A 21,038-nucleotide genomic window follows, 5' to 3' on the forward strand; every position below is an offset into this window, starting at 1 on the left:
AGGATTCTCAGCTAAGTTCCACCAGACCTTTAAAGAAGAAGTAATGCCAACCCTCCTGAAATTATTCCATGAAAGGTGAAGAGAGAGAACATTCCCAAATTCATTCTATGTAGCTAGCATCACCTTGATCCCCAAACCAGATTGAGACCACATCAAGTAAAGTACAGACTAGTATCTCTGATGAACTTAGATACAAAAAATTCTTTATAAAATATTAGCAAATCTCATTCAAAAACACATTTAGAAGATTGTACACCATATCAAGTTGAATTCATCCTAGGGATGTAAGTTTGATTCAACATATGTAAATAAATGTGTGATTCATCACAAATATAATCAGGGCCAAAATCACATAATCATCTCAATAGATGCACAAAAAGCCCTTGACAAAATTCAGCACCCATTTATGTTAAAAAAATAAGTAGAATCTATAGATAGAAGGAAGTTGTCTTAACATCATAAAAGCTATATTTGACAAACCCAAAGCCAATATCATACTGAATATAGAAAAGCTGAAATAATTTCCTCTAAAATTAGGAACAAGACAAGAATGTCCACTGTCACCATTCCTACTCAAAATAATTCTTGAAACTCTAGCCAGAGAAATTAGGCAAGAGAAATATATTTATAGGATACAAAAAAAGAAAAGAATAAATCAAACCCTCTGTTTCCTGCTGACTTGATCATATACATGGAAGACCCAATAAATGTCAACAGAAAAGTTTTAGATCTGATAAACAAATCAGCAAATTTCCAGTATACAAATCAAAATACAGAAATCATTAGCTTTCTCCAATAATTAATATGCTGAGAAAAAAAATCAAGGAATCTATTCCATTCACAAAGGGACTAAAAAAAATTGGGGGAGTAAATCTTAATCAAGGAGATAAAATACTTCTATCACAAAAATTACAGGACACTGAAGAAAGAAATTGAAGAAGACATTAGAAGATGAATAGTTGTACCACGCATTATCAGAATTGATATTTTAAAAATAGGCATATTACTAAAAGTAATCTACAAATTCAATACAATCATGTCAAAATACCAATGAAATTACTAACAGAACTAGAAAAACAGACTAAAATTCACATGGAAGAATGAAAGACTGAGAATAGCCAAGCAATCCTGAGCAATAAGAGGGAGACTGGAGGTGTCACAATATTAGATCTCAAATTATACTACAGAGCTAGAGTAATAAAAATAACATGGTATTGGCAGAGAAACTGATATGAAAACCAATGAAATAGATTAGAGGAAACAGAGTAATTCACATATATACAGTCTTTTGATTCCTGCTTGACAAAAAAATGCCAAAAACATTCATTGGAGAAAAGGTAATCTTTTTGAACAAATGGAGCTGGAAAACTGAATATCTATATGTACAAGAATGAAGCTAGAGCCCTATTTTTCACCCTGTAAAAAAATCAATTCACAGTGGATCAAAAATCTAGGAAGTAGACCAGAAATACTAAAACTGCTAGAAAAAAATTTTTAGTCACAACACTCCAACATATTGGAGCAGGCACTAACTTTCTTACTAAGACTCCTAAAGCTCAAAAAATAAAACCAAAAATTGATAAGTGGGATGAAGTGAAATTAAAAATCTTCTTCACATCAAAGGAAACAAGAGTGTGAAGAGAGAGCCTACAGAATGGGAGAAAATTTTTTCAGCTACACTTCTGATAGAGAATGTTTATTCAGAATATATAAAGACCTCAAAAAACTTAATTAACACCAACAGAAAAAAAGCTAATAACCCAATCAATAAATGGGGAAAGAATCAAATACACATTTCTCAAAAGAAGAAATAGAAATAGCCAATAAATATATCCAAAATGTTCACCATACATAGAATTAGGGAAATGCAAATCAAAACTAGTTTCACTCTAGTTAGAATGGCAATTATCAAGAATACAAATAATTATAAGTGTTGACAAGGATGTGGTGATAAAGGTACACTCATACATTGCTGGGGAGACTGCAAATTAGTACAACCATTCTGGAAAACAGTATGGAAATACCTTAAAAAACTAGGAATGAAACCATCACATGACCCAACCATCCCACTCTTAAATTTATGTCCAGAAAATCTAAAATCAGCATACTATAGTAAAACAGCCACATCAGTGTTTATAGCAGTGGAATTCACAAAAGCCAAGCTATGAAAGCAACTTAGATTCTAAGTGAAATAAGCCAGATCCAGAAAGTCAGGGCTGGAGAGTATTCTTTTATATGCAGAAGGTAGAGTGAAAGAGAGAGAGAAAAAAGTAAATTAAAAACAAAATCAAAATTTGGTCTCACAAAAAAAATAGAATGACCAATGGAGTAGAGAAAGGGGATCTAGAGGCATGCAGGAGGAAAGAACATGGAGAAATACTGGAGAATAAAATTTTGTTGGAATAACTAATGATTATAGACATCTAATTATAAATAGGAAATTATCAACCTAATGATAACTAGAAGTATGAAGACTACGTAAGAGATATCAGGAAGTTAAAGATTACTGGTTTATTATAAAAAGTAGAATAACCAATTTATCAACTCAAAATTCTTAAATTATGTAAGAAATACTTATTCATATGATAAAAATATCTACTTAGGCCAGGTAAATAGGTAACTGGAGATAGCTAGATGCAGTCATTATTTGGAAAAGGCATGTTCTCTGTTGGGGTTTTTAGCCCCCCATCTCCTCCTGACTGGCAGGAGAAGCGGGGAAAGCACACCCCGACCAAGACCAGCCAAGAGAGATGAAGGTCGACTGGTGGCCCACATTCAGTCCCCTTTGACCAGAGGACAATCAGACCCGCCAGAGAGACGTCCAAGCAGGATCTCATTTAATGAGGAAGTACACACAGCTTATATACTGCATAGGAGCCAATCTGAATAAAGGTCAGAGGGGTAGAACAAGTTCACGTGTACACCCATCCCCTAGTCCATAAGGGAAGGCACGAGCTAGCTGTTCACGAGGGCCGAAAAGTCCCAGACCTATCCTGGAGGTGGTCCACCTCCTCCATCACCACACACAGCACCACCAGGATCGCCAGGAGCCGTCCCAGCTACATGTGCGGCCCCAAGACCGGGATGTGGGTAGTCATGCCCTACAGTTCTTCTCAATGTTATTTATTTCTTATTGAAATACTGTGTTTTATATTTATTTAATATTTATTCTCAGAAATATTTAGTGATACCTTACCATAGTTAACTAGCAATTACTGGGGAAACTACTGAAACTTTGCAAGTTTAAAGCACATTCTAGTTAACTCTATGTTCTTATTTCTTCTAGAAATTCTGACTTAGAAACTATATGAATATGGTAAATACAGTTGCCTAAGTGAAATTCAAATACAGTTACTTCCACAAAACTGGGACAAAAGGTAGAAAATCACATCCTTCTAAGACACAATTCTCATTTCCCACAGGAATAAGGACTTATCCCTGTAGATGAATAGTAGTACATAAGCAATTACAAAACAAGAAACAAGAAGATATAGCTAGAACAAATATTAGATATCAGAATGGTGAAAAGCATTCTTCTCAATTAGGAAATTTTACTTCCTGTGGAAGTAAGAAGTTCTATTTAATAATAGATACATCTCTATGAAGTGCTGGTTTCATTCACTCTGGGTACATTTTCAATATAATGATTTTCAGATATTATGATAGTTCTAACTTTAACTTTGTGAGGAATTGTCATACTATTTTCCATAATGGTTATACCAATTTAAATCTCTGTCAACAGTGTGTAAGCATTCTTTTTTTTTCCACCTCTTTACCAATGTTTGTTATCTCACACCTTTTTGATAATAGCCCTCTAACTGGTATGTGGTTTTGATTTTCAATTTTTTGAAAATCAAAACCACATACCCTTTCAAACATCTATATGTCTTCCTTGGAAAACATCTCTATTCAGATCCCTTGCCTACTTATTAATCAGAGGGTTTTTTGCCTTTTCTTTTTGCTATTGAGTTGTGTGAGTTCCTTATATAACTTATATCATCCCCTATAAGATATATGGCTTGCAAATATTTTTCCAAGCCCATACACTGCTTTTTCATTTTTTGATTATTTCTTTGACTGTGCAGTAATTGTTCAGCTTGGTTTATGGTAGCCCTTCCTTATTCACAAAGTATATTTGCAAGATGCCCCAGTGCATGCCTGAAGCCACAGATTGTATATACCTAATAGTTTTTCCTATACATGCATACCTCTGATAAAGTTGCTTTACACAGTAGCCAAAGTAAAAGGTTAATGACAATAACACAAAATAGGACAATTACAACAATACACTGTAACAAAAGTGATTTAAAACTTACAAATTTTTTATTTCTGGAATTATCCATTTAATATCTTCAAATCACTGTTGATTGTGGGTGACTAAAATGGAAAGCAACACCTTAAATAAATGATGATTATAGTAGTCCTAATTGTTTCTTTTTGTTTTCATTGTCCAAACTTTTGGTGGAATATCTAAAAACTAGTGGCCATGTCCAATACCAAGGAAACGTTTTCCATGCTTTCTTCTGAGTTTTAGTTTGAGGTCTTCCATTGTGGTCTTTGATCTATTTTGTGTTCTTTTTTTTTTTTATTCAGTATAAGATAATGATATAGTTTTTTTTTTTTTTTTTGCATGGAGATATTCAGCTTTCTCAGCGCCACTAGAGAAACTGTAATTTCCTCATTGTGTCTTCCTAGTGGACTTGTCAAATTTAGCTGATTGGGTTCATTTCTGGGTTCTGTGTCCTGTTGCATTGGCATAAGGTTCATTTTTATGCCAGTGTGCTCTGTATACTTCAAAGTCAAGAATAAAATATAAACATCATTTGTTTCTTGTCGGGGTTTTTAGCCCCCTGTTGCCTCCTGACCTGCAGGAGAGATTGGGGGAGCACGCCCAGACCAGGACCAACCAAGAACCATAAAGGTCAACTGGCAGCCTATACCCAGCCCTCCCTCGCGGGAGGACAATCAGGTGGGCCAGGGAGACCAGTCAAAGCAGGATCTCATTTAATGAGAAAACACACACAGCTAATATAATGTACAGGAGCCAATCAGGGTAAAGGTCATCAGGGTGGGGAGAGTTCACGTGTACACCCATCCTACAGGCAGTAATGGGAGACACGAGGGCAGAAGGGTTCTGAGCCTATCCTAGAGGTGGTCCGATTCTTCATCACAACCCGCGGCAATGCCTTCTGGCTAATCGGTAGGTGCTCTCTTAGCCACGTGTGGCCCCAGGACTGGAAAGTGGGTAGCAGCCAGCAAGTTAGGTTTCTTCTTTTCTGATGCAACATGCCCCATGTTACATCATGCCCTACAGTTTCTAGCCTGCAAGCTTGGCACATGTATTTGAAAATTAGAACTGCAACATCAACATTTTCTTGAATTTTCAGCCTCCCAGCAGTATTCTCTATATTTCACATTACTAGCCTCCCCCAGATGAGACCCAAGCCTTAATATGTTGTCTTATTTATATACATAATATTATTCATACAAGTGAAAAACATAAAGGCACATGTTATATATTATACATGCAGAGCTACACACCCAGTTACACACATATTCTATTTGTTTTGTTTCTTTCTCTGAAGAGAGAAACAGCCTGATTCAAATATCCAGCTGGGCAAGTTTATTCATTGAAGTCCATAGCCTGAGGCTGGTGATTTAAAGCATAAATACCCCAACTGGAGGGAACCTAAGTGGGCAATTGATGCAAGAGGTGAGGTAGAAGTTTCCTCATAGGGGCCAAGAAGTGAGTAGTATTAAGAGTATATAGAAGAATTTGTCAGAAAGAAGTGGGATGATCCATTTCTCCACATATTCTTAAATATGGTCAGGTGAACATGGAAGGATTACAGGTAAGACATACACAAATGAACCACTGAAAGGGGTGGCAAAAACTCTTCCTCCCTACTATGTGATACACCAACATTAAATGTGGAGAGATTGGGAGGGGTGCTGTAATGCCAGATTCGTGGGGCCCCAATAGACCTCCAGGAGCCAAATCCGATGCAAGCACACAAGAGTATTGCAAGCTTGAGCCTAGACTCACAACTGTTCCTGACGCAGCAGACCCAGGGAGTGAGTCCCGTCCTTTGTCCAGTGAGATGTTATAGGTATTGGGGGATACTCTATGCGTCACAACATCACACAGCAAATCATTCCATACCATGGGAAAATCAAACAACAACTCTTAACATTGATTAGCACATTCACTGGCGGGAACAAGTTGGGTAGGGGTGATTGGTTAATACAAGAGGGGGATTCCTTTGAACTGACTGGTTTAGGCCACGAGGGGAGTACATGCTAAACTACATGGTTTCCCAACATGTTATCGACCACCATAAACTACTGGGAGGGTCATCTGGCATCCCAGGTATTTCCCTGTCTCATGCTGATTGGTGGCTGCTAGGGGGTTGCTATGGGTCCCCACCTAGCCTGACTGAGTCAGGGACACCTGGGGCAGCAGATCTCTCCTGTTATTTGTAGATAAACAACTCAGCAGGGTGGGTAAGTGCTTAGGAGTGCTCTGTGGGATTTTTCCAAGGATAAGGGTCACGCCCCCTTCCTTAGGACAGGCCTTGAGGTAGAAGCTGGTTTCTCAAAAATGGAGTCACATTAGTTTCTCAGAGCCATGTCTGCTTTGGAAAACTCTTTAGGGGTGCTAAGAAAATTCCTTCTTTCTCTAACCAGGCCATCTTGGCCTCCTCATATGTTTTAGTCAACTTTTTAACTGTGACGAAAGGATCAAACTAGAACAATTATAGAAGAGGAAAAGTTTATTTGGGGGCTCAAAGTTTCAGAGGTCTTAGCCCATAGGGGGCAGGTTCCATTTCTCAGGGCTCAAGGTGAGGCAGGACATCATGGTGGAAGAGTGTAGCAGAAGGAAGCAGCTCAAGTGATGATTATGAAGGGGAGAGAGAGAGAGAGAGAGAGAGAGAGAGAGAGAGAGAGAGAGAGAGAGAGAGAGAGAGAGAGAGAGAGAGGAGAGAGAGAGGAGAGAGAGAGAGAGAGAGAGAGAGAGAGAGAGAGAGAGAGAGAGAGAGAGAGAACGCTCTGCTCACCAAAGACAAAATATAAACCCCAAAGGCACACCCCCAGGGAACCACACCCTACCAGCCTTCAGTTACCAATCAGTTAATCCCATCAGGGGATTAATTCACCGATTGGGTTGAGACTCTCACAACCCAATCATTTCTCCTTTAAACCTTTTCTATTATCTCATACATGACCTTTTTGGGGATACCTCACATCCAAACCATAACATCATCACACCCACTTTCCCACAGACCTGTTCAGATGTCTACATCCCTCCCCACCGAGCTATAGTTGACTGGGGAAGTGGTTTACTGACTAAACCAATCCTAAGTGTGTGGCCCAGCTCTGTATACAAAGGGAAGACAGCAGGCATGAGATAGATCCCTAGGAAGGGTTGATGTGGAGAATATGACCAATAAACCACCAACACCTATTACAAATATTGAACAACCAACTTCAAACAAGAAAAGAAAGAAGAGCAAGGCCACTATATCAACCCCAAATTCTTCCTGAATTCCCTTGAGTCCTCCCCACCAATACTCCAACTCTGTCCTCTCCTGGCCACATTCCTTCTCATGAAGCCCCTATTCCTACCCATCCTCCACCCTCTTCCTCTGAACCAGGGCCTTTTTGTGACCTCTCTGTTGTCCTTTTCGGGGGCCCAAGACAACAGTGAAGGTCAACAGACCCATTCAGGGGAGTTTGAGGAAAAAAAAACTCTGCACCAGAACTATTATCACCATCTGAACAAGAAATTCAATCGAGATGATCCAGACAAGGACCAACAGAGTGTGGACCTAGACAGCCAGTTTTATTAGATTGAGGCCAGAGATCTCAGAAGTATCTGCAAAGACTCAAGAACTATGGATGCTGCTGGAAAATAGCCATTAGGGTAAAAGAGAGATTTTGTACCAACCCGGTACATGATGAGGATAAAATCAACCAGATATGAGATTTTGTGTATGTGTGTGTGTGTTTTCTGATGGTGGGTATATTATCCTTAAAGCAGAAGGAGATAGGAAAATACCATGCCTCTGAATATTCACTTTCTGTTCCCAAATCCTAGCCAAGTTAAGGGAACATCCCAGCAGCTCGGGAGGCTGAGATAGGGGGATCACAAGTTCAAACCCAACCTCAGCAATGGCAAGGTGCTTAGCAACTCAGCAAGACCTTGTCTCTAAATAAAATACAAAATATGGCTGGAGATATGGCTCAGTGATTGAGTACCCCTGAGTTTGATTCCCAGTACAGAAAAAAAAAGAAAAGAAAAAGAGAAAGAAACAAAAAGTTAGGGGAACAATGAGACCAAGCCCGGGCCATAATGTCCAGATTGGGTTTTGTAGGGTTGGAGTTCAGATCAATAGGCCAACAGTTAATTAGACATGAAGGATAAGAACTGGGTCAGGGCTGAACACTGAATGCCAATTTCCCTTTGACTATATGATGTGGCTTTGTATGAGGTTTGTCTTCCTGGGAACCTGGTAACACTTAACCAAGTATGAAGAACTGGCTTCCAGTAGGTTCTATTAAATTGTTACAATAATTTTTGGTTTAATGAACCAAGAGAAGAGTGTTTCCACCATCTATCCCTCAAAAATTATGATTAAAGAGGAAAAATCAGAGTAATATCTACTTTAAAAACAATCTTCATTTTTACAATTGAGGAGGGTACATTACATATTCCACTGCATTAGATATACAAATGCTTCTTATATTTGTGTTTGAAGAAACCTTTTTGTGTATATGTGTGTACACATATATAATACATATATACTCATATATACATCTTTTATTTTAAGGAGGCATGTAATATTGTTGACACATGTTTTACAGAAAAAAATGAGAAAAGGATTTATCATTTGAAATAGAACAAAATATCATTATGAATCAATTTCCAGTTGTTATTAAATTGATAGAATAAGTCAGGCTCTTTACTTTTATAATAAATAGGATTTTGACTTTTTATATGATTTTAAAAATATGAATAAAGCTTTGAGGTGGAAAGCACTGATTGTATAAGCATTTTTAAAACTGTCTCCATTCATTCCAATTTGTGATTCAAGGATGTAAAAATGAGTGCTGGTTTTGAAAAAGACAGTAAGCTTCCAATTAGAAATGATAGATGAGACCTGTACCCTTTTCCTTAGTGAAGTCAAAGCTTCACTTCAATAGCTTCACTTCAAAAGGATTTTAGAGCTTTGTATGTTTAACTTCCAGTTGCTTCATATGAAGTTCCATAAAACCTAGGAAACTATCATGGAAACAGGATATTGTCACATATATCAACACTGTTATTTATGTCCCATCTTACATTATTTGTGGTCTTCATATATGGAGCTACATATATGTGAGCATGCTTGCAATAATTCAAACTCTGCTCAATTTCCAAGTCTACATTAGTCCTAAAATAAATATTTGTATGTTCTGGATGGGAAACAGGTCAGAGGATAAAATTATTGTCCTACTTTACATAAGTGCTTTCAATATGGCTATGTGTCTCTCCAAATGTACAATACTGAATGCTCAGCTACAGTTTAATTCCCATGATGATCGCTCAAAAACTAAAAACAGTTGTTAACAGCAGTCAGTTTTTGCATCAGTGTACATCTGGGAGCAATCTGTGAGGTGTACTTACAAATATTTTAAGAGTTAGTTTTGTTAACTGCACTTTATTTTGATGCTAGATAACTTTCATCACTACTCTGAACTTTGAAATAGTACATGACAATTTTTTGATTATTTTTAAAAATTCTTGAATATTCTTAAACCTTCTATTTTTAAACTTTTTTTTAAAATATGTTTTAGTTGTAGTTGGACACAATGCCTTTATTTTATTTATTGTTATGTGGTGCTGATGATCAAACCCAATGCCTTGCACATGCTAGGCGAGTGTTCTACTGCTGAGCTACAACCACAGCCCCTATTTTTAATCTTTTATAGAGCTGGAATGTCAAATGTAGGTTCCTTGGAATACTATCCTCACTGGCTGATTTCAACTCTTTCATTTACTTATTTTTTATTTTATTTGTTGTTCTTGTTATTGTTGCTTTTTTTTTTGTGGCATAGACACCAAGCCCTCATCTACGCTACACAAGTGAACTTCCAAGGAGTAACACCCCCCAGACCTCTGCTTTTATTAATAATTCATGTTCTGTTGGGATGATTGTCACACATGTTTCAGGCATTATTTACCTTTGGAAAAATACTGTGATTTTCAAACTACACACACAAAAATGAAATTGAATTCATTTTCACATTCAGTTATATTTCATTACTCATATAAGTGGGAAAAAGCTAAAATCCATAACATGAATTCCCTTTTAATTTTTTGATGCATTCATAAGTGATATACATTTATTAGAGTCATGATTCCAAACATTATAGAAATAGCTATTATTTCCTAAGAATTTTGATTTTATTCTCTGAATTGTCAACATTTTCATGAATGTAGGCTTAAAATAAGGAAGATAATGAGAAAATAATGGCCTAAAGTAATATATAAAAGAGGAGTATACAAGGCATCTGTAAGTAGCAGTTGAGTTTTGTCTTAAAACAATGGACACTAACTATTTACAGCCATTTAGGCAAACACTCCCATGTGCAAAGAGGGAGATTCCTCAACAATTACAGACAGCAGGCAATGATTACACTCATTTCTTACAGGATATTGGTGAGAAAATACAAGGACACCTTGTAGATATTAAAGAACTAAGAACTAGAGGATACATACAAAATATTTTTCCTCAGATTCAATCCTTGTTTAATAGTAAAATAATGTTTAATAGGTAATGCACATAGCAGGAACACTATGCTTAATTCCTCATGAATTCTCTTGGCCAGTCATCTCATACTTACTGGTTCCTTTTATATTTTATTTTTTGGCGTGCCATAAGCCTCATAAATGAAAATAATTAAACAAACATGATTATAAAAATTATATTCATTAGGTTGGCTTAGAGGACCAGAAGCTGACAAATCCCACAATGGCCCTCTGCAGGATGGAGAGGTGGAGAAATCAGTGGCTGCTCAATCCAAGAAGCTGGAGCCTCAGAACAAGAGGGACCAAAGATACAGCCCCAGGCTGGGACCAAAGGCCTGGAAACTCCCTGGAGAGCTGCCCAGCAGGACCTGCTTTGGAAGAGGGAGGGAGCACAGTCTGATGTCCTCAGGTGGGAAGAAATGAGCTCTGTCTGCTGCAGCTTCCTCCTTCTTCCAGCTTGTTATTCCATACAGGCCCCCAACCCTCTGGAAAGTGCTGCCCACCCTCAGGGTGGGCTTGCTCTCCCTCCTGCCAATCATCCCTAGAAGACCCTCATGGACACACGCAGAAGCCGCTTACCCTCAGACTTCTCTTAATCCGATCAGGCTGACAATTCCATCACAGCTGCCCATTGTGCATTTAGTCACGCGAATCGAATTGGGGTTCACTCTGTTGCTCCTGCAAAACACTGAAATCACTCATGTAGCAAGGCTTCCAAATCTACAGCCCTCCTTGCGAATGTGTGTTCCCTGAATCAGATTTGCTCCTATTTATATGTAAAAGTGAGCCAGAGGATATTGTCTGTGCCACAGGATTTTAGTGCAGGTGGAAGGAAAGAGGAAGGGGAAGAGCACTCAGAAGTGGGTAGGAAACAGAGGCTTTAGCTTCCAGTCAGTTTCCCTCCTCTTCTTCTACAAGCCAGGGTCATGTCACTGTGAGTCGCTCAGCCAGGCGTGCGCACTGAGGCTGGGATGACGGAATGCTTTGGACACTCATATGATGGCCTCCTGCAGAGCGTGACTTGATGACAGTGGCCTCCCAAGGACCAACTTTTATCAAACTACCGAGGGCAACAACTAAGCCAACATAAAATGCTCCTTAATACAGCAACCTTCCCCTCCCTGTAGGCCATGAAATATGCACGTTAGCAACTTTTCTGTCCTAACATTGAGTTACGACTTTCAAGTGAAGGATATGACCTGGGTTCTTTTACTTATTTCAATATTTAATTCATGAGGTACACTATGGCTTCAAAAAGTAGTTAAAGTAGTGAATTAATTTAGAGCCTAAAACGATTGACTTGATGAAAAGGCCAATCCAAAATCACGTGACTGCTGCTGCAGGGGAGCGAACATGCTGTAAGAAGACAGGCCCTGTGTTGCGCACAAACACCAGCACAGGAGCAGAGTTTACGTGTAGACCTCCTATGCTCTTCAGAAACCGTGTCAAGGAAAATATCAGGGGCCAATGGGTCCCTGGTTGCCTGAACACGATCTTTATTTAATGGTTGACGGTCACAGGAAAAAGCAGTCGTTCACTGAAGGCTTTCAGCTTAGAGGAGAAAATGCAATGTCACATTCATATTTGCATTACGATATACATCTCCTAAAATATAGAACATGAAGCCATTGAAACAGTCTGCCTAAGACAACATTACTTCATGTCAATTGACAAAAGCGCTTCTGTATTCATAACTGAAACGCAAGTTAAATGTTGCATGATTCTTGAATAAAATGAAACCCTAAATTATTGCTTATGATAACTTCCTTTCCAGCACACACATCCTTTCCCAGAAAATCAATGTTTTGTCAGTGACTCTTACTGACTGATATGAAACACAACTCTTGTTCTATTTTTAGTGACGGTTTTCAGTGTCCTCAGGAGAAAATAAACGTTCAGAAGAAACAGAACTACGAGCAAAACAGGAGGACATCATAGCAGCAAACCTCACCAAGTAACTCCACGCTCCCAGCTCTGCACCAATCTTTCTATCTCTTTCTATCTGAGACAGTAATGATGATGATCCACACGACAAGTGCAGAAACAGAAGTGAAGGAACCTGACTCACTGCCAGGCACACAACAGTTGTGTGCAGACAGAATTGGATGGTGCCACAAAGTCTGAGGCCAGAGACTGTGTGTTGAGCTAGTATTATTTTTGAGCACAACTGGCACAGACTAGTGTAGGGTAGTAAAGGGCTTCCAACTGTGGAGAAAAACTAGGAAATTAGGTATAAAATATACAAGAGTATATATCAAGCTCTCAGTACTTTAGCCCAGTTAAAAGAATCTTCAATTTGGCATATATTTTCATTCTGTTTAGTTTTTGAGGAGCCTGGATTTTTGTTATCAGTACTTTAGAGTTATACATGATATTGGTGTTCATCTTGACACAGTTAGACAAGCATGGAATGCAATTGGCTCCAATTCAGCCTCCTCTCCCGACCTGCCGCCCTCCCCTATTCCCTTTCCTCTCTTCTACCAGTCTTTCTTTGGTTTATTTACAGCGTGTAACAAATTCTCTTAGCACACATGCTACAATATCTCTGGCAATAAATTTTATAGCTTCATGGGCCAGTGGAAGGAATTCTAACTCAAAGACTGCAGCAAACATTGACAAATGATTGGCTAGCAAATGCATCGTGAACATGCGACATTACTAATATCTGCCCTTTACGTCCATCCCCCAACTTACTCTATTGCACTTGAAGTGCACTGATCAGGGGAAGTCCTTATGAAACACAGCCCCTGCAGAACAAGTTGTAATTTGTGGGTTTTGCACGGAGTGCCTTCTCACAAACAACACAGCTAAGCTCCTTTACCATATGAAAATGTACAAACCTCAGCTCAAAACCCCGCAACATGCTTAGTGGGAAAACCCTACCTAACTGGAGGACTTCCCGCTAAAGTCAGAAAGAAAAATTTGCCTAGTATCTCATTATTGTTTAACATCGCAGTGCAAGTACTCACTCACCAGGTAATTAGACTTCATAAAAGTATAAAGGAAGACTTAATGAAAAACATTGGAACTAATGAAAGAATTTGGGAAGAAAGAATCAGGTAGCAAAATTCACCTCAAACAAAAGCCTGCGTCTTCGTAGGAGTAACCTGGAGGAGATGTAATGGAACATCCCTTTAATAGCGGCAAATGCAAAGTACCTAGGCCTAAGCTGAACAAGAACTATCCAGAATCCAAAGGTGGCCAGCAATAGTGCATTCTGAAAGACACGGAAGCAGGCATGGGCAGAAGAGCCATGCCATCAACTTGGAGCACAAGACTCCACCTCAGAGTGCTTTCCCATTATATTTGTTAACATACAATCGAATTAAAGAGACCATGAGGTTTTTGTCTGTTGGTGGACAGTTTTGATTTTAAGGGTCAGCTAGCAAAAACATTTGAGAAAATACACACAGGGAAACAGCGACAAAGGAGAATGAGAGGAGCCACTGCCACGGATATTAGAAGCCACAGTGAAATGGCTATACTTGAAGCTCCTCTGTCATTACTGCTCAGACAGGCCAAGAAAACAAAAGAGAATCTCTAAGTAGATCCAAAAGCTTATAAAATTGGTTCTGTGATATAGGGGGCTTTTCAAATCTGTGAGTAGGTGATGCATTTTAAAAATCGGAATTGGGGGTCTGGGGCTGAGGCTCAGCGGTAGAGCGCTCACCTGTAGAGCGCTCACCTAGCACATGTGAGGCACTGGGTTCGATCCTCAGCACCACATAAAAATCAATAAACAAAACAAAGGTATTGTGTCCAACTACAACTAAAAACATATTTTTAAAAAATTGGAGTTGGGGTAAGTAGTGACCAACAGAAAAAGTGAAATTTGGATGTATCACCTATGCTGTATGCCAGAATACGTTCAAAGTGAATGAAAGACCTCATTGTGAAAATTATACCCTGCCCAATTTTATAACCTTGAATTCTTTTACCATCGGGAAGAGTGAAATTTGAGAAGAGGCCCATTACCGAATCCAAGAACACATAAGATGCATGAATAAAGAGCCCAGACAAAAAGAAGGAAATTGTCCTTTTTTTCCTTTTTCCTGCCCCCCACCCCCCGCCCCCGCCACAGGGGGAGGTAACTGGGAATTGAACCCAGAGGCTGAGCCACAACCCCAGCCCTTTATTTATTTATTTATTTTAAATTTAGAGACAGGGTCTCACTTTGTTGCTTAGAGCCTCATTTACTTGATGAGCCTGGCTGTGAACTTGTGATCCTCTTGCCTCAGCCACCAGAGGTGCTGGGATTAGAGGCAGGCCCTACCATAACTGGCATAAATGTTTCTTAAGTATATGAAAACGTGTTCAGTTGTGCACCTACAAAAACAAATCTTAATATCAGCTGTCCCTGAGTAAATTTGTAAATTTAGGACAATCCTAATAAAAGTGTCATTTTTTGTTCCTGGAGCTAGGGAAAGTGTTTTTGAAGTCCATTAAAGGAAAACAGGCAAGCAAGAATGTATGAGGAACCCTTGAAAAAGAACTTCAATAGAAGCCACCCCTGGGAGTGTATTCACTCACCTAACAGTGGCAAAATTTTGTTTTCTGACAGGTTTTTCCTTTAAATTCCCCTTACACACTAAAGTATTTCTCCTATGCAGTTCTATTATGTGGTGGTCCAATTAAAGGCATCTTAGCTGCAAGAGTCCAGATGGATCTGTTGCCAGAAGCCTTGCCACCCGATATAAAGTGCATGTAATAGCATTCCCCAATATGCACTCTTGGTAACTGAGCCCCAACCGGTCTCTTGCGTGAAGTGTTCTGCAGTGGAAGACAATAATAAGTAGCAGAATCTCTATAGAAGAGTCACTTTTCTCCCTCAGAAGTGGATTTTGAGTGAGATGCATAATGACTTTTCATAAATAATACATTTAATTACGTTCACTCAAAAAATATACAAATATCAGCCCAAAAGACGATAACTGGCTGAAAGAGATACCTACTACCTACTTACTGCTTATCACAGAGGTGGTGGCATTGGCCAATGTACTCAGACAACAGAGAGTAAATAGAGACATAAAAATAGAAGGGAAGAATTAAGGGAAACCCTACCACAGAGGATGAGAGGATTCATAAAGAACAGGTAACAAAGCAACATGTAGAAAAAAAAGTTTTCATAGACACAAGAATAAAGGGAATGGGAATGGGAATAGGAAAGACAGTGGAACGAATGGCACATAACTTTCCTATGTTCCTACACGAATACACAAACAGTGAAACTCCACAGCATGACCCACCACGACACTGGGATGCTTATTAGAATAACGTAGAGCCTATGTGTTTATAATATGAGAAAATACACTCTATTGCCATGTGTATCAAAAAAGGACAAAGGAAAAAATTTTTAAATGAAGCCATGGGGATGAAGGGGCAAACAAGAGAATATATGAGGGGGCCCCAAGTTTCTGACTCGAGGTTGTCCCTGGCTTGTAGTTTGCACCACTCCTCAAACATCCATCCACTGCAGGCTGTGTGCTGTCGGTTCTAATGATTTCAGGAAGTCCGGGAGGACTGCCTGCCTTGCAAACTGAGATAGTACTTACCCAGTCAGGCTCCAGGGACCAAGTAGCACAGGAAGGCCAAGAGGCAAGACAGCATGCGGCCACTCCATCAGGGGACAGCCAGCTGGCCTTTGCCGACAACCACACATCTGTGCCTCAAGCCGAATCTCAGGTGGGGGGCCTATGCGGCCTAATGTGAACTGCTGGACAGATAAGGCATCTGTCCAGCAATTCACTCCCAAACATCAATAAAAAATCAAAATAATAACCAGGAAGAATTATAATGAACAATTTCATTGACAATGGCAAAAACAAAATATTAGGGATAGATTTAACAAGAAATACTCAAAATTGAAATAACAAAAACAGGAAATAATTCTGAAACATGCAAAGTCTTTTTGAACGGATGGAAAGACATAACTTGGTTTTGGAAAGGGTAAATCAAGGGCTGGGGATGTGGCTCAAGCGGTAGCGCGCTCGCCTGGCATGCGTGCGGCCCGGGTTCGATCCTCAGCACCACATACCAACAATGTTGTGTCTGCCGAGAACTAAAAAATAAAAATATTAAAAAAAAAAATTCTCTCTATCTCTCTCTCCCTCCTCTCTCACTCTCTCTTTAAAAAAAAAAAAAAGGAAAGGGTAAATCAAAATCTTGAAGAGTAAATAGAAAATTTTAATACAATCCCAATGAAGATACTGAAAGATTTTGGGGGGAAGCTAGAAAGGCTGATCTTAGCGTTCATTTAGCAAGCACAAATGAGCAATAATAGGCAGGAAATCCATCAGAAGGATCAATGTGGAAAAAGAACTCTGCAGATATTAAAATCTACCCTAACAAGTCTCTATACCTTACATTGTGTGTTGTTGGTGTATGAAGAGAACAACTGAACAAAACAGACATATATATATATATATATATATATATATATATACATATATATATACACACACATATATATGTGTATTAGACTAATACGTATGTGTACATATATGTGTTATATGTGTCTATATATATATTTTATACATATATATAATATATTTTATATATATATATATATATAATATCCTAGTGTACATAAAGAGTGGATATACAGCGGTAAGTGTGGCCTATGAAATCAGTAAGAGAAAATGGAATTAATGAAAGGTTGTGTTGGGGTAAATGAATAGTAATAGAGAAAAAGATAAATTGAAACCTATTACTCACAGTAGATCCCAGAACACGTTCTTGATGGAACAGACATCTAAATGTACACAGTGAAACTGCTCAAACAGTCTTTGACTATCCAGAATTTGTTTTAGAATTGCTAATAGTTGTGAAGATGGTAAAATCCAATAGAACAAGCGTAAGACTGAAGAATTGACAGTTCACAGAGATAAGTAAGCAAATGAGTCTTAACCTATGGAAAAGTTACTTGCTCCCCTAATAAGTGAAACAAATAGGGAAACCTTTATTGACATTGGTCTTGGCATGCTTTCTTGGATTTCCACCCAAAGCACAGGCAACAAAAGCAAAAACAGATAAGTGAGAAGATAGCAAACTATCTTCTCACTTCTACACAGCAAAGGTGATGACTACAGAGTCAAATGGCATCCTATGGAATGGATGAAAATATTTCCAAACCATCTATCTAATAATGGATCAATATGCAAATCATATGAGAATCTACTATACTCAATAACAACCCAAAATCTGATTAAAAATGGGCAAAGACTTGAACAGATATTTATCCAAAGGAGACACAGAGATGGCCAACAGGTATTTGAAAAGGTGCTTGACCTTCCTAATCATTAGGGAAAAGCAAACAAGGAAAGCCAGGCACCTTGGAGCATGCTTGCAATCCCAGCGGCTTGGCAGGCTGAGTCAGGAGGACCTTGGGTTCAAAGCAGACCTCAGCAAAAGCAAGACACTAAGCACTCAGGGAGAGATCCTGTCTCTAAATACAAAATAGGGCTGGGGATATGGCTTAGTGGCTGAGTGCCCCTGAGTTCATGCCTTGGTACCCAAAACAAAACAAAACAAAACCAGATGAATGTCGCCCCATCACTGTTAGGATGATTGTATTTATTTTATTTCATTTTTGGTACCAGGGATTGAATTCAGTGGCACTCAGCCACTGAGCCACATCCCAGCCCTATTTTGTATTTTATTTAGAGACAGGTTCTCACTCAGTTGCTTAGTGCCTCACCATTGCTGAGGCTGGCTTTGAATTTGCAATCCTCCTGCCTCAGCCTCCTGAGCTGCTGGGATGACAGGCATGCACCACTGCACCTGGCATGGATAGCTATTTTTAAAAGACAAAGGAGAAGTGTTGGTGAGTGTGTGGAGGGAAAAAAAATGTGTGCAGTTTTAGTAGGGACAAACATCATTGCTGTCATCATGGGAACCGGACAGAGTAGTTGAAAGGTCTCAGGAAAGGCAAGGGCGGCATTCCACAAAAGTGGGAATGAATTTCTCACAAGAATAGCACCGGAATCCAGACTCCTTTGGGGAGAGATGTAAGAAAAGGTGCCTAGCTCACAAATTAGTCATTTTCAATCCAGACTGAGAACACTGGATGCCATTTGAAATGGGAGGAATAGCAGTCTAAAGAGGATAAGAAAGTGTGAATTCAAAGAACCTGGAAGCACTAAGCAGGCAGGGTATCACCACCCGTGAGATGCACAAATGAGTCCCTCAGGAGGAGCTGCCTGAAGTAAGCAAAGGTCACAGTAGGCTGCAGAAAACTCCTTCCAAACACATTCCCTGTGCTTCTCCTAATTGCAGGCTCTGCCCTTAGGGGTTAGGCTTATGACAATGGAAGCCAGGCTTGCTGCCTTCAGGAAGCTCACAATGGCTCCTGAGGGACAAAGACAAATGGGCAACTACATGATAGTGTTTGTCACAAGTACAAGAGGAACAAAGATAACGGGGATGCTATAGTTTGGATGCAGTTTGAGTGTGTTCCTCCAGAAGTTCCCAGTGTTGAAATCTAATCTCCATCAAGAAGCATTAAGTGGGAGAAAGCTTAATCAGAGGTGGGTCCTTTAGGAGGTGACGAGGATGAGATACAATCATCAGGGTGCAGCCCCCGTGTTTGAATCTTGGTGGCTCCATGAGAATACTGAGCAAGACCCCAAAACAGAGACAGACATTACAACACTCCCTGCACGTGATAACCGGCACCGCCTTGGGACTCTGCTAGCAAGAGGGACACCACTGAATGTGCCCTTGAACTCACCAGAACCATGATCCAAAATGAGTCTTTTCAAAAAATATATGTACAGCTTACCCAGAATGTGATATCACATTATTGGCAGTAGAAAAAGGACTAAGATGGAATCATAGTGGAAAAGCAGAGTGAGAATGTTCAGAGGCTCCCCCAATGTAGTGCTGCTTCTCTTTAAAAGACGCGATGTTACTGTCCCACAATGAAGTGAGGCAAATGGAAAGGTACTTGCAAACGGAGAATGTTTTTCTATTCTTCAACTCACAGCAAAGCCCAGTTCACTTAATCCATTTGCAGCACTTGTGAAAAACAGGGCCAGGCCAGACAAACATTGGTCAAGAGGAGGTGAGTGCTTCTAGTGTCTGCTAAATCTTCAAAGAGGAAAACACTGCCTCTGATTTTTGACAAAGATGGAGTTAGGAAAGAAATCAGCCCAATCATGTTATGTGCCTATATGAACATAGCATAAAGAATTCTACTTTTATGTATGATTAGAATACACCAATTAGAAAAATAAATAGAAGGGACACCGGTGAGTAGAGAAAGGGGATTGGCAGGGAGAGGAGGGGAGGGAAAGGGGAAGTGATGGGGAATAAAATGGAGCAAAATATGTTATACCCACGCATGACTATCACAATAAACCCCACAATTATATATAATTATGATGCAAAAAAGAAATGTGAATTAAGTGATTCAAGTAATGCATAGAAATATAAAATACATTTATAATGAAGTAAGCTACACACTGCACAAGTATTAATTGGGAACCATATGTCATTATCGAGCAAGGAGCAGCCCTAACCATAACTACAATTCTGCATCACAGAATCTTACGTTGTCCTTTATGACAAAAGATGACACTGAGGGGCAGGCAGGATAACTAATCTGGTCTTCACTATCCGGTGCTAGAGCCTGAATTTGTCTGACTCCAAAGGCCACCCAAGCCCCAGGACACCACGTGGCCAGAACCAGCCTGGAAGCACTGAGAGGTTGTCTGTGGTTTTGAGCATATGGAATACCAAGATTAGGGTTAGTTGTATGTGCCCTTCCAGATTCCTTTCCCCTCCCATGTACTGGTGTCTCCCTCAGCCTGTGTGAGCTCTCTAGCACTTCTCACTGAACAGGACAAAGAGCAGAATAATGATCTAATCACAGAACTGAAGGTCAAAGCCACCCGAGTCCTGAGACCACTCTAGGTCTTGGATGCCTAAGACAGCATCAGAGACCCTCCCCATCCACAAATTTAATTCACCAATCCCTTATCTACGGTTCACCTTTCCTCTTCTACTGAAACGCAGGGAGCTCAGTGTGTACTTGTGGGTCATCTTCATTTCAAGGAGCAAAGGTGGGACTCTATACACATGCCACACAGATATAAACGACAATTTCATGTTTATCAAATCAACTATTTCCCATTGGGAGTCTCATTTGTAATGAGCTTTAAAATACTCACATTATAAAAGACCAGATATAGGAATTAACTTTTCCCATCTGCAGATAAATATACAATCAATTTTCCACGGGCTAATT

Source organism: Ictidomys tridecemlineatus, chromosome X, assembly GCF_052094955.1.
Source record: "Ictidomys tridecemlineatus isolate mIctTri1 chromosome X, mIctTri1.hap1, whole genome shotgun sequence".
NCBI classification, from domain to species: Eukaryota; Metazoa; Chordata; class Mammalia; order Rodentia; family Sciuridae; genus Ictidomys; species Ictidomys tridecemlineatus.